Source organism: Giraffa tippelskirchi, chromosome 7 (assembly GCF_054371585.1).
Source record: "Giraffa tippelskirchi isolate mGirTip1 chromosome 7, T2T-mGirTip1v1.2.pri, whole genome shotgun sequence".
NCBI classification, from domain to species: Eukaryota; Metazoa; Chordata; class Mammalia; order Artiodactyla; family Giraffidae; genus Giraffa; species Giraffa tippelskirchi.
In genome coordinates, this window is record NC_137281.1 from 76,536,577 (window position 1) to 76,549,639 (window position 13,063).

The following is a 13,063-nucleotide window of genomic DNA, read 5'->3' on the forward strand; positions in this document are numbered from 1 at the left end:
AAGAAGCAATTAAAAAGATGCTCAAACTCATTAACCATTCATTCATGTGAAAATGTTAGTCACCCAGTCATGTTCCACTTTTTGTGACCCCATGGACGATAGGACCCACCAGGCTCCTCTGTCCATGGAATTCTTCAGGTAAGAATACTGGAGTGGGTTGCTATTACCTTCTCCAGGGGATCTTCCTGACTCAGGGATCAAACCCAGGTCTCCCACATTGCAGGCAGATTCTCGACCATTTGAGCCACCAGAGAAGCCTCTCATTAATCATTAGGAAAATGTAAATCAAAACCATAATGAGATAGCACTTCATACCCACTAGGATGACTGCAATAAAAAACAAAGGGGAAATAAGTGTTGGTGAAGACCTGGAGAACAGAAACTGTCAGGCATTGCTGATAGGAATGTAAATATGATGCAGCTGCTGTGAAAAACACTTTGGCAGTTTCTCGAAAAGTTAAACACGGGGTTGAGAGAGGACCGGACAATTCCACTCCTATATTAAGTGCCATCAGTTTATCTTGAAAAAGTTAAAAAATAGAAAGGTGAAACTGAAAGGTGGTAAGACTTTTTTCTTTGTAGGTATGTGATACTGATTTAATTTTGATATGAATAATATTTTCAAGCTTGTTAATGATTAGTGATGCATTTGTTCACCTTTAAGGACTACTGTGTGTTGAGTGACAGGGAGAGATGTATTTTTACTTTACAAACATGAAAATCCCTTCCATAGGCCAGAAATTTGTCTGGGTGATGGGAGCAGGATGCAGAAAGGAGATGGTAGAAAGTGAACCTTACTACCTACCAACCTTTCTGCAACAGAAACCTCTGCCCACTTTGAAAGTTTGCCCAGTCAGGCTGGGTTAAGGCTGTTTTCCCAGGACCCGGCGATGGTGGAGCAAGACTTCACAGCCCCGCCAGCCTGCACCAGCCTGCCGACTTCTCAGGACAAGGCCCAGCCGCCTGTGTCATTGAGTCAGTGGCATAACAGATGCTCACAAATCCTTGCTGAACTACTTGGAATGACAACAACATAGATCAGTAGGAAGATTTTTCTTTCCTGTTGCTTGACTTAAAAAATTAACAAGTCTCTTTTGAGAAAACTGTAAGTTCATTTATTTCATTGCCTTTATGCATTTTTCTATATCACTGAGGTCATCCTTAGCTATAATTAGAGCATGAAGACAGTCTTGTCACTTTCTTTTTTCCCCAACACTACCCCCTATGCATTTCCTCTTGATGGTAAAAATTCTGTCCGCTCCAGTTTTAAATCCCCTCTTCAAAGTAAGGCCTGTTAGTGATCAACCCAGAGTGCACGTTCCACTGGAGACTACTCATGGATTTCCTACATCTGTTAAGACCCTATGTATTTCAATAATCATTTTAAAATACACCTCAGTTTCCTACACACCACATGGCCTGCCTTGCTGATACATAGTGCCTTCCACTGCCAGCCTGAGGAGGCGCAGGCAGGACAAGCAGAGGAAGGAAGACCCAGGCCTGCCTGCAGTGAGGCGCCTGGACCACTCGGCTACTTTCAAACCCAGCCATGCCACATAAAACTGTGACCTCAGACAAGTTAGTTAACCTCTTTGTACTTCAGTTTCCTCACAAGTGAAAAGAGGAAAATGGTAATTATAGCTACTACCTTGTAGGTTTGTTGTGAGGACATACATGTCAAGGCCTTATAACAATGTTTGGCAGGTAATAAACACTAGATACATTTTAGCTAGTATTATTGTTCATCAGAACCAGACAGCCTTGGGCTGGAAGCCTCCATTTTCTTCCTGTTCCCAAGTATCAGTGGGCATTTGAAGAGCCGACTCACTAGAAAAGGCCCTGATGCTGGAAAAGACTGAAGGCAGGAGGAGAAGGGGAAAACAAAGGATGAGATGGTTGGATGGCCATCACTGACTCAATGCACATGAGTTTGAGCAAACTCTAGGAGATGGTGAAGGACAGGGAAGACAGGCGTGCTGCCGTCCATGGGGTTGCAAAGAGCCGTACACGACTAAGCAACTGAACAACAGCAACAAATCTTGTCCAACCTCTCAGTGCTTGGGTTTTTTACCCTCAAAAGTTGGTCTTATAACACCCATCTCCCAGGGCTGCTGTGAGATGGACATTTAAATGAGCTCAATGCAGAGCAGCTTCAGGACTCTTTCCTAGCAGGCACACAGGACGTGGTGGGCTCTGTCTTCTTTTAGAAGCCGCTGCCCCAACACCACAGAGCAAGTGTTCAGGGAACTGAGCGGAAAAGATTGGAGATGGAGGATGTTCAGGGCAGGAAGGGAGGCACAGATGCTGGTATTTGGGTGACTTCCTTCTGGATGGCTGAGTGGAGGGGCCTCGGGGTCCTCACTACCCTGAGACCCACCCGCGGAGACGAGAGGGACCTTTGGGCCCAGACACTGAGTTTTCTTAATTTGTTTCTAATCAAACATTCCGGCTGGTGGACTTCTCCAGCTGTGGTAGGGTGGGAACGTCTCAATGAATGTGTTATCGGAAAGATCTAGTTTCTCTGTTTAAAAAATATCTGTCACTTGTGGAATCACAGGAAGGGAAGGGTTGGTGATGAAACAGGCATCCCAGGCCATTCCTGAACAGAAGGCTTCTTTGTAGAGTTTTCTTTGGGTAACTTTCCAAAGGCTCCTGCCTGGCTGGCAGGTCCACAGGGTGGACCCCCAGGGCAAGTCCACAGGGTGGAGGAAAGCCACTGGAAAAGAGGGGGTTTCCAGCAGACAGGACTCCCCAAGCCGTGGGCCCTCTCTTTGCTTCTTTTACTGTAGCATGTAGGCTCGGCCATTTTTAAAGTGCCTAACTACTCTGGGAATTAGGAAAAGGAATGAAAGGAATCAATCAATATGTGAATCTGGTACTTCAGGTATCTCATTAATGATTAAAACCTGCCTCAAGAAGTTTATCTGTGTCTCTGAGGCGGGCCTGCTTCCTCCCCCTAAATCCAGGATCCTCCTCCAACTCCATCTTGAAACAGCTCCTTTTCTGTACTGGTCCTTCCTTCTAGCCCCCTATCCAAGTCTGGAATCTCTCTTTTAAGATCTTTAAATCCTCCCTGGAGACTCAACTTGTTGTCAGAGCTGCTCCAAGTCTTTGCTCAATACCCTCCAACTCCCACATTTATCAGGAGTTTACATAAATCTTTAAGCTAAAGTGTCCAGAGATAAGAAAGCAAGCCACAAACAAACAGATGGAACCAGCTGGGACCAAGATGGTGACAAATATGAACTCCAACAGACCCTGAGCCTCATTAAACCTTGATTTTACTATATTAGCATATTAAATGACACCCACTGGCAGCCATGGTGGTGGTAGTGTTGGTGAAAGTTGCTCGGTCATGTCTGACTCTTTGCAATCCCATGGACTATAGAGTCCGTGGAACTCTCCAGGCCAGAATACTGGAGTGGGTGGCCTTTCCCTTCTCCAGGGGATCTTCCCAACCCAGGGATCGAACCCAGGTCTCCCACATTGCAGGTGGATTCTTTACCAGCTGAGCCACAAGGGAAGCCCAAGAATACTGGAGTGGGTAGCCTATCCCTTCTCCAGCAGATCTTTCTGACCCAGAAATCAAACCAGGGTCTCCTGCATTGCAGGCAGATTCTTTACCAGTCAAGCTATGAGGGAAGCCCCTGGCAGCCATGACTGGATATTAAGGACCAAGTAAAGGATAAAAAGAGGGTGTGCACCCCACTCCTCTGGAAAAAGCTCTGCTTCTTCCCCATAGACTAATGCATATCCCTCACCATCGTGGACCTCTCTCCTTCCTTTGTCTTTACTCTTGAAAGACTCATCTCACCAGGTGGGTGAGAAGTTGATCTGTGAACTTAGTTCCCACCTCTCCGTGCTCTGGCCAGTGAATAAATCTTGTTGCTCTGTCCATCACAGCTTCACCTTCATTACTAATTGCTTGAACTCCAGTGGAAAATAAACCCCCCCTGCCGAGGCAGAGAACCTCAGCTGGGCTAGAGCCTGAGCAGGGTCATAGGACTTAATTCAGTAACAAAGTTATTTGCGTGGGCTGGAAGGCAGCCTCTCTTCAGTTGGAAGCTGTCTCCCCAGACCTCAAAAATGCAGTTTCTTTAGGACTCTGCATGGCCTTTCACTCCACCTCACCCCACTTCTGAGGACCCCTGGCCCGACACCTGGCCCGAACTGAGTGCATGCTTGCATGCAGCATGCCTTTGTTTGTGGACATAAGTTGCTAGAAAATTCCCTGTTGCTCCCACACCCTGCCTTGGATCCCCAGCATTCATTTTCTTCCAACACATGCTCCATATGTATTTATGGTCATACATGGCCGTCAGCCTATAGCAAACAATTGGGAACTATTTACAGAGATGATTGTGCAAGACGCTGTGCTGGTGTTACCAAGCAAGGGTGCATGTGCCTGCAGCACATAAAGCCAAGCTCCATGAGTGTCTGCAGCAAAATAAGAGTTTACTTGCAGGGTGTCAAGCAAGGAGAACTGACAGCTCATGCTCAAAAGAACTGAACTCCCTGGTGGCTTTTAGGCAAGGGTGTCTAAATATGGTGTTAGGGGAGAGGATCAAAGGATGTATTATCAGCTTTGAGCCTTCTTCTGATTGGTTGGTAGTGAAGTAGTATTGCTGAGTCCACGCTCATGCCATAGGACAGGCCAATAAATTGAGAGATGAGGTGTTGGGGTAAGGAACGCAATTTTATTTGGAAAGCCAGCAGATTGGGAAGATGGTGGACTAATGTTCCAAAGAACCCTCTTGCCCAAGTTAGAATTCAGGCTTCTTTTATACTAAAAGTGGAGGGGGTGTGGCTGGATGTGGCAAAGTTCTTGGTGCAGGAATTCTTGATTCTTGTAGCTGTCCACATAGCTCTGTAAGCCTCTAGCAAGAACAAATGGTATTCTCTGTTCTGCAACTTTTTATCTCTACATGAATGGGAGTATTATACCTTTAAAGGTCAGAGCCTTGAGAATAGGTTATTATGTATATTTCAGGCTATAGGCAACATTCTTTACAGAGGTGCAAACCAAGCATGATTAAGGTTCAGGCAAGAGAGCACAGGGGTTAGAGCTAAAGGACCAGATCCAATATGGAGTCAGGTTTGTTCTTCTCTGTTACAGGAACAGGGAAATGTTTTCGCAATCTCAACTTTCTGGTTCCAACCCCTCTGGGATCTATGTGCTTGTGGTCAGCATGTAATCACCATCCTCCACTTGGGTGGGGTCCTAGTTTCTATGGAACAATTCAAAGATTGTTATCTATATTCCTTCAGGAGGAACTAGAAGTCCTACAACTATGGTGTTCTAATCATTGATTGACTGAGTCTGCTCTTTGGAATTGGGGGAAGGCCTAGGAGACTAAAGCCTTTTTTTCCCCCTACAAACATGGGCGGAAATGGGGGGCACAGGGGGCCTTTTGTACCCAGTGAGTCCCCAAAGGATCCTGCTCAGTTTCAATCCATTCCTTTTCTTTGATATTCCTCAATCCCCAGGGACATGAAAGGGAATAAAATTTCAAATAGAGAGATCAATCATAAACTCAGTAATGCAACTTGAATTTAGGGGGACTCAGTTTCATTAGTGGCTTGATAATAGAAGGTTGTAAGACTTGGTTTCATGGTCCACAAGCTTCTGAGCTAATTTAGGGTCACGTGAGGTTATAAGTGCTAGATAACATCTAATGAACTCATACTGGCAAGCAAGAAGGACTTTCTTCCTTGGTATAGTCAGGGAAGTCTTCGCAGAAGAGGTGGGATTTGAACTGAATATTAATGAATTAGGCAGGCTAGTGGTTCTCAATGCATTTTAAAGAAATACATGTGCTGGACTTTACCCTCAAAGTGAGGATCTACTTGGCGAATTCTTCTTGTTCTTTTTTTAAAGTTTCACAAGTGATTGAGTAGGGTGATCAGTGTTGAGAATTGTTGGGTTTGCCAGGCAGAGAGGAGACAGAAGTCATTTTGGATGGAGGAAGCAGCTTTAACCAAAGAGGAAAACCAAAGAGCTTTTATTCTGGGAAGGACAGGTAAGAAAAAATGGAGACTAATTTTCTGTATATATTAATGCTTGAAAGATAGCCTAGAAGTTCATGCTATTGGGGTGGAGGGGGATGTCATTGATGGTTTTTGAGGAAGGGAGAAGTTCTAAGCAATATCAGTGTTTCTACAGCATACACTTGCTCTGCCTAGAACTGACAGATTAGACTTGGAGGAGGTGTGTTCCTTTCCTGTGTCCACAAGTGCTAGTTTCAGGCTCTTTCACAAACTGCAGGTGAAGCTACAACTAAATGTCATGTCGAATCTTGCCCCAGAATGATAGGCAGTGACGACACCCATTGTTTTGATCCCACGTGCTCTAAAAGACATTCACAAAAATGAGCCTAATGTTGTTATGTTTCCCAAAATTGCAACTGTCTGGTCATGTCTAGGGAGAGGTAGTGAATTTTTATGGAAGTACAAGTAAAGGTGTTGGAAGAGAAAGAAAGAAGGGACCAATGTAAGAGATACAGCAAAGGAAGAAACATAGGACTCATTGTCAAATAGAATCGGGAAGCAGGCAACCAGGATAGTATGTAAGGAATTCTTAAGAAAAATAAGGAGTTTTTGATTTGCAGGGAAGCTTTGTTCAAAAACCTGAAGAGTCTCACAAGACAGAAGCACTAGGCTTGTTGTATGTATTGGTAAGCTTCCTCAAGAAGTAACGGGATGTGAATGTATAAACAGATCGTGGAAACCAAGGTTTAACATTGTAGGATTCCAGGTACTGGGCTTCCCTCACAGCTCAGTGGTAAAGAATCTGCCTGCCAATGCAGGAGATGAAGGTTTGATCCCTGGGTTGGGAAGATGCCCTGGAGAAGGAAATGGCAAACCACTCCAACATTCTTACCCGGGAAATCCCATGGACAGAAGAGCTTGGCGGGTACAGTCCATGAGGTCTCAAAAGAGTTATACACAACTTAACAACTGAACAATAATAAAATTCCAGGTAGTATTAAGTGCATAAACATAGAGTCAGCCATTACCTTTGCAAAAGGCCCTTACTAACAGGACTGCAACAACAGCCCTGCTTATAATCATTATACCTTTTGTTTACATAAGGTCAGGAATTAAACTTCTTTTGAATGCTACGTCAAACCTAGCATAATTTGTAGCTGTAGAAGTTCTGATGAAAAATATATTACTTAAGGCTTCTTACCTCCTTTAACCTAGTGGCACAAATACATTATCTTAAAGAAAATGCATGTTGTACTTCCAGAACATCATCTTTCCCACCTTAAAATGAAACGTCTCTTTTTGAAGTGCTGTCTGCTATTATTCAGGATATAGCTTAATGGTCTATTCTCTCTGGAGTCAAGGAAACCCCCTTGCGACAAGTGAGATTCTTGATGATATCCACAAGCTCCGCAAGAACTCCTGACAAATAAGTCCTTCGAGAGATAAATAGTATAATAGAAAAATAGAAGAAGGCAGCTTAATAGCTACTATAAAAAATATCTAGAGTTCCCCTTAGGAGGATGCTGAGCAAAAGGTCTTCACTGCTGTTGAGAATAAGAAAAAAATAATCTTAAATTTAACAGTTATGTCCAGAATGACCCTCAGGAAGCTGTAATAAAATATTTTTTTAGTAAATTTCTGAAAAATGCCATCTTTTCTGGGGTTGGTGTAAAACTGGGCCTCCAGCAGTCTCACCTTAGCTTTCTTATCAAATCTCTTTGTGATCCATCCTCTAGACTGTGAGCATCATGAGGTCAGGTGCATTGTTGTCACCGTTTCTGTGACTGTCATCACCACATCCCCAAGATCAAGCACAGTGCCTGGCTCAGGGTAGGCTCTCACTGAGCAATTGATTGAAGAAAAAAAAAGATTCGATTACCCACTGCCTGAGAGTATTACATAGCTTACTTTTTATTTATGAAAGTAAAGAAGTAGCCCAAAAGAAAACCACTGGCACCACCAATCCCCCCACATAATATGCAGTTTGGCAAGTAAAGAAGAACCTTGGATCACAATGAAGAGGCATGAGAATGGAAATGCAATAGACTTGGAAAAGGACCACAAATGTTCAGGTAGATATTGAGTTCAGCCAGCACAAGATTAGAGCAATAAATTGAGTATGTTTATTGCTTAGATGAACAACAAATGGGAATCTGAGATAAGCCGACATTCAAACTCACTTAGACTTTGTACTTACAGAATGAACACTTTGCAAATGGCCTTGGGGTTACAGTTCTTTTGAACTTTTCACATTATTATTCTAATACATGGTGGGCCTGAAATACCACAATAGTTTGATGATTATGCCAGAAAAGCAAGCAAGGTGGATACACAGGAAGGGAGATTACCTTTTTTCTTCCTGACTGCACTTTACAGAAGACCAGCTTTTTTTTAATGGAAAAAAAAAAATCTAAAAAGAAATTTTCCAAAAAGCGAAAAGAAGGTTGGTAGAAAAAAAAGCAAAAATGAAAAAATAATACGAAACTTGGAAGAAGCAGAAGAAAAAAGATTAAGGACTAGCAAAGGAAAAGGGAGCATGAGTATGAACAAAGACTCCAGGACCTTAGAAGGAAAAGAGGAGGACCCTTGAAGTTTTGTCTTCGAAAAAGTGAAAACATAACTGCAGAGCAAAAGTCTCTGGGAAATCTTAGACTAGAAAGAGAAACCATATGTAAGTCTCGTAAGTATAGTTTGGTGTGTTAGATTTACATTGGGACAGCATTACAGATTTCCTATGAATCATTCTTTCATGAGAAATATTATCTCTAAGTTGGCACAACTCAATTATGAATATGATTTAGGAAGCTGTGCGTGGCATAGCTAACTCTGACAACCCCACCCCCATCAAAATCCTTCCCACCAACTCCAGAGGGTGGACGAACGAAGTGGCACAGACGCCGAGCTTGAGTAGTAACATTTCCTCTGTTCCTTCATCACCACTTCCTTTGTCTCCTCAGTTTTAATCATGGACATGAGTCCTTTTTTCACCTCCATTTTCTACCATTCATAGGATATTGGCTTTTACCTCAGGCAATTTATTTTTCATAAACTGAGCAAATTTAATAAGGTATCGGCATCACTAGTCTGTAAAGAAGTTAAACCAGCCGAAAAGTTCCATCCAGAATATCCAAAAAATCTTTATCGGTTTATTGTTGCATGCTCAGCATTTACCATAAATGTGCACTATTTCTTTTTCTATTTTTTTCTGTCTTGTTTAAACATAGATGTGTTGCTTTCTAACCCTCTTCCTTCCCATAATGTTTCAGCTACCTTTTAAATGACAGATCCTTTCTTAGAGTTGACCTTTACTTCTCTAAGGCAAGAAGGTTTGAACTATGGCTCTCCATCTCTGCCCACACAGCTGAGAATGGTGTTGGGAGGGGAGGCACATTCTACACTGAGCAGCTGTGAATGGGGAGGAAGCGACTGGCGTCTTCTATGACACAATTTGTTACCGTCTACCACTCCTTTATGGTCCATATGAATAATGAGAAAACTTCAGTTTCTTTTTGCTGTTAGCCTTAACAATGAAAGCAATCATCTACCAAAGCAGTTATCAAACAGATTCTGTGAAAATTAGTATCTGATTTTCCTACATTTGGTTACTCATTAAAAAAAAAAAAAAGAGCTCTGGGAACATCTATAGGGTTAATCGTTTCAGGTTTACACAGAGCAAAAGATCTTGGTATAAAGACAGAACAAACTCCAGTGTGCAGTGACTTCAAAGTGTAACCACTTAGAAGGAGATCCTGGAAAATATCCAAAATGGTGAGGTTTGTGTGTCCCTCTTTGGGACTTCTCTCCCACTTCCTTGCAAGTTATTATAATGACCTCCATTTGCACAGTTCCTTATACTTGACCAACATTTTGACATGGCTTATCTCACTTCATGCTCACAGATACCCTGAGAAGGTCAGAAATACCACCATCAATCCATTTTACAATGGAAGAAACTGGGCTCGTTCAGCTGATATTTTAGAGTGAAGACCATGTGCCACGTCCAGTGAAGATACACTGATGAACATACACAGTTCCTACCTTCAGCGAGGCTGGTAGAGAACACTGATCTCAAACAGGAAGTGACAACATGGCCCTAGACTGTGAGGGCTCAAAGTAGGGTCAATGACTAGAAAGAGGTTTCTGCAGGAGCTGATACTTGATTTTTACAGGATCAGGTTGGTCCTAGCCCCAACTCATTCTTATTCAACCTCTTCAAGAGGAGATCTAGCAACTCAAATGAATTTTCAATGATATTTCAGAACTTATAACCAAGCCAAAAGAGATACTTTGAACAGGCAATGTCTGGGGAAGTTTGGACTCAGAGGTCTCATTTTGCTGTCACCAGATTAGATGCCCCTCCTTCCAGGGATCAAGACCAGCCTCCAGGACACTTCTGAGTAGGCCTGTCTGGAAACTGTAGCCTCCTGCGCAGAGGCAGAGCATAGGGTAACTCTTCCTGACTTCTGTCTTCAATGGGGAAATATACATATAGATCACATATACCCATGTGCGCTTTCAGAGGTGACAGCCAGGAAATTGATGTCAAAATTGTTCAACCACCAAGATGCAATCTAATAAATCCAAGCCAAGAAGTATTACTATCGATTGTTTGTGGTCAGAGGTTCTATCCAGAATGACGTTTCCTGCTTCATTTATCTCCCTGGAAAAGAGGCAGAGTCTAAGGATTCCACATGTCCCCCGAGACAGTCATGCAGAGGCGGCTAATCCCCTCAAGGCGGTAAACATATCTCCAGAATTTTTGCCCCAAGAGGCTAGTCCAGTATCTCCAAGGATAGTCATTACTGCCATGACACACCTTTGTTTTATCTCTCCAGTTGGACCCAATAGAAAATTTAAATTATTTTGAGGAAAAATAAAATACCATGTTCAGCCACACTAACCCCCTCCCCCATTTAAAACCATCTGGGATAGCAAAATGCGTGAGATAAGTGTAAAATAATTTTCAAAGATGCTATTCCTAGAAATAGTACAGAAGTGCTTCCTCATGTGGCCTGCATGGTGGCCAGGGGTCTGCAGGCTGTCCTGGATCCAGGCCTAGGAAGTGACTCAGACATGGCAAAGAAGCCACGTTGTTGAAGAATATCCCAGGGCTGGATTGGGGAATGGCACGGATTCGATGATGATATAAATTCTGCTCTTGTGCACATATTGTTTTGCAAAATCCAGGCATGAGATCATTTGGCCTGAATGTTTTCCCTGAGGGTTTCTCACAGACAAACACAGTTATCTGAATTGAGTTAGACCAGGGGAAAGGCATTTTGGAAATTATCTGATTGTGCATGTGGACATTAAACATTTCTCATTCAGGGCAAAAACCAAAGGTTTTCCAAAGGCCCCATGAAAGAAAAGCCCACAGATTCTCTAACCATTTTTTTTTTCTCCTACTTAATGGAAAGAATTAAACCACTCTCTCCAAAGAGCAGGCAAGAAGCTGTTGCTGTTGTTTCAGCTGCATTTATTAAATTCGGTGGGTAGATATTTCTGTTTGTTTTGTTTTTATTTTTGTTGTTGTTTTTGTTAGTTTGTTTTTAGAGTATTCAGGAGAACAAAAGCCTCTAAGACTGCTCACAGTTTTAAGCGGAATTTTCTATCACAATGGAGAGAGCATGAATACTGCTAGTCTTAGATCAGCTGCGCTACCTCTCTGCAGAAGAGAATGGTTTTCTGAGCACATCACACCTGTGCAGGGCTTCTGACCACCTGCATCAGAATCACCCTGGGGGAGCCCAGTTAAACTGAAGACTCCTGGACTCTAGCCTAGAGAGCTTCATTCATTAGGTCAGGGGCTGAACCCAGGTATCTACAGATGGTTCTGATGTCTGCTATACTTGGGATCCATAGGACATTTCTTTTTCTTTTAAAATTTTAATTTTATTTATTTTAAGGTTTTAAAAAATTGAAGTATAGTTTATTTATAATGTTATGTTAATTATTGCTGTACAGCAAAGTTATACATATATTAATGTACATATTCTTAATATTCTTTTCCATTATGGTTTATCATATGGAATATTGTTCTCTGTGCTATACAGTAGCACAAAACCTCTGACTGCCAAAGAAAGTGGTCATTTTCTCTCTTTTCCACATCCTTTGCTTGATTCTGCTCAAAAAAAATTTTTTTAATGTACTATCTTTCTAAATCTAAAATGTTAGCACTCACCAGAAAGGTAGGGGATATTCTGCCCTATTAACAGTGTTAAACACTGAAAGACAAGAAAAACTCTAAATTTTAATTGGTTTTAAATTTCTTGAGTGAAGAGAGAGAGAGGAACAGGTGTCCTAAAGCAGAACTGCAGGATACAGAGGGAAGGAGACCATGTCCAATGAGGGGGAGGCTTGTAAAGCAGACCAACTAGCAGGTTCTATCTTTTCTTTCATCTGCAGAATGTTCAGAGTCAGCTTCCACAATGAAGAGACTTGCTTATGAAGGACAGATTCAGACAGACTCAAAAACTGAGTCTTCTTCATTAGGGGGAAGATCCAAGCACATTTTACAAAATTCTGAAAGAATGGATAGGGAAAGAATATGTACCTCAAAATTCAGAACACTGGAAATGCGGAGTATTCACTCAAGGGTGAAAAAAATATTTTAGGTTTATATAAAAGAATACTGAAGAACACAACTGCTAGTCAACTTAAGGTACTTCCTATTCCAAGGAACACTCTAGGTTGAGAGTAGGATATAAATTTAGGAAATATTAAAAAATTTGTATGGGCTTCCCTCATAACTCAGTTGGTAAAGAATCTGCCTGCAATGCAGGAGACCCCAGTTTGATTCCTGGGTCAGGAAGATCCACTGGAGAAGGGGCAGGCTACCTCCTCCAGTATTCTTGGCTTGTGGCTCAGCTGGTAAAGAATCTGCCTGCAATGTGGAAGACCTGGGAAGATTCCGTGGAGAAGGGAAAGGCTACCCACTCCATTATTCTGGCCTGGAGAATTCCATGGACTATATAGTCCATGAGATCACAAAAAGTAGGACATGACTGAGTGACTTTCACAAGGAAATTTATGGATTACAGACCTACTTAGGTTATTAAGGAATCTGGTGATATTT

At 42.3% G+C, this 13,063-nt stretch overlaps 1 protein-coding gene and 1 long non-coding RNA gene across 3 annotated transcripts in view; one reads left to right on the forward strand and one right to left on the reverse strand.

Moving 5' to 3' along the window:
• LHFPL2 (LHFPL tetraspan subfamily member 2) overlaps window positions 1-13,063 on the reverse strand; it is a 279,198-nt gene that overhangs the window by 182,453 nt on the left and 83,682 nt on the right. The gene's annotated exons all lie outside the window — the stretch shown is intronic.
• LOC145512323 (uncharacterized) lies at window positions 7,771-10,583 on the forward strand. The gene is made up of 2 exons (XR_014058470.1): window positions 7,771-8,659; window positions 9,888-10,583. It is a non-coding gene; the product is annotated as an uncharacterized LOC145512323 (long non-coding RNA).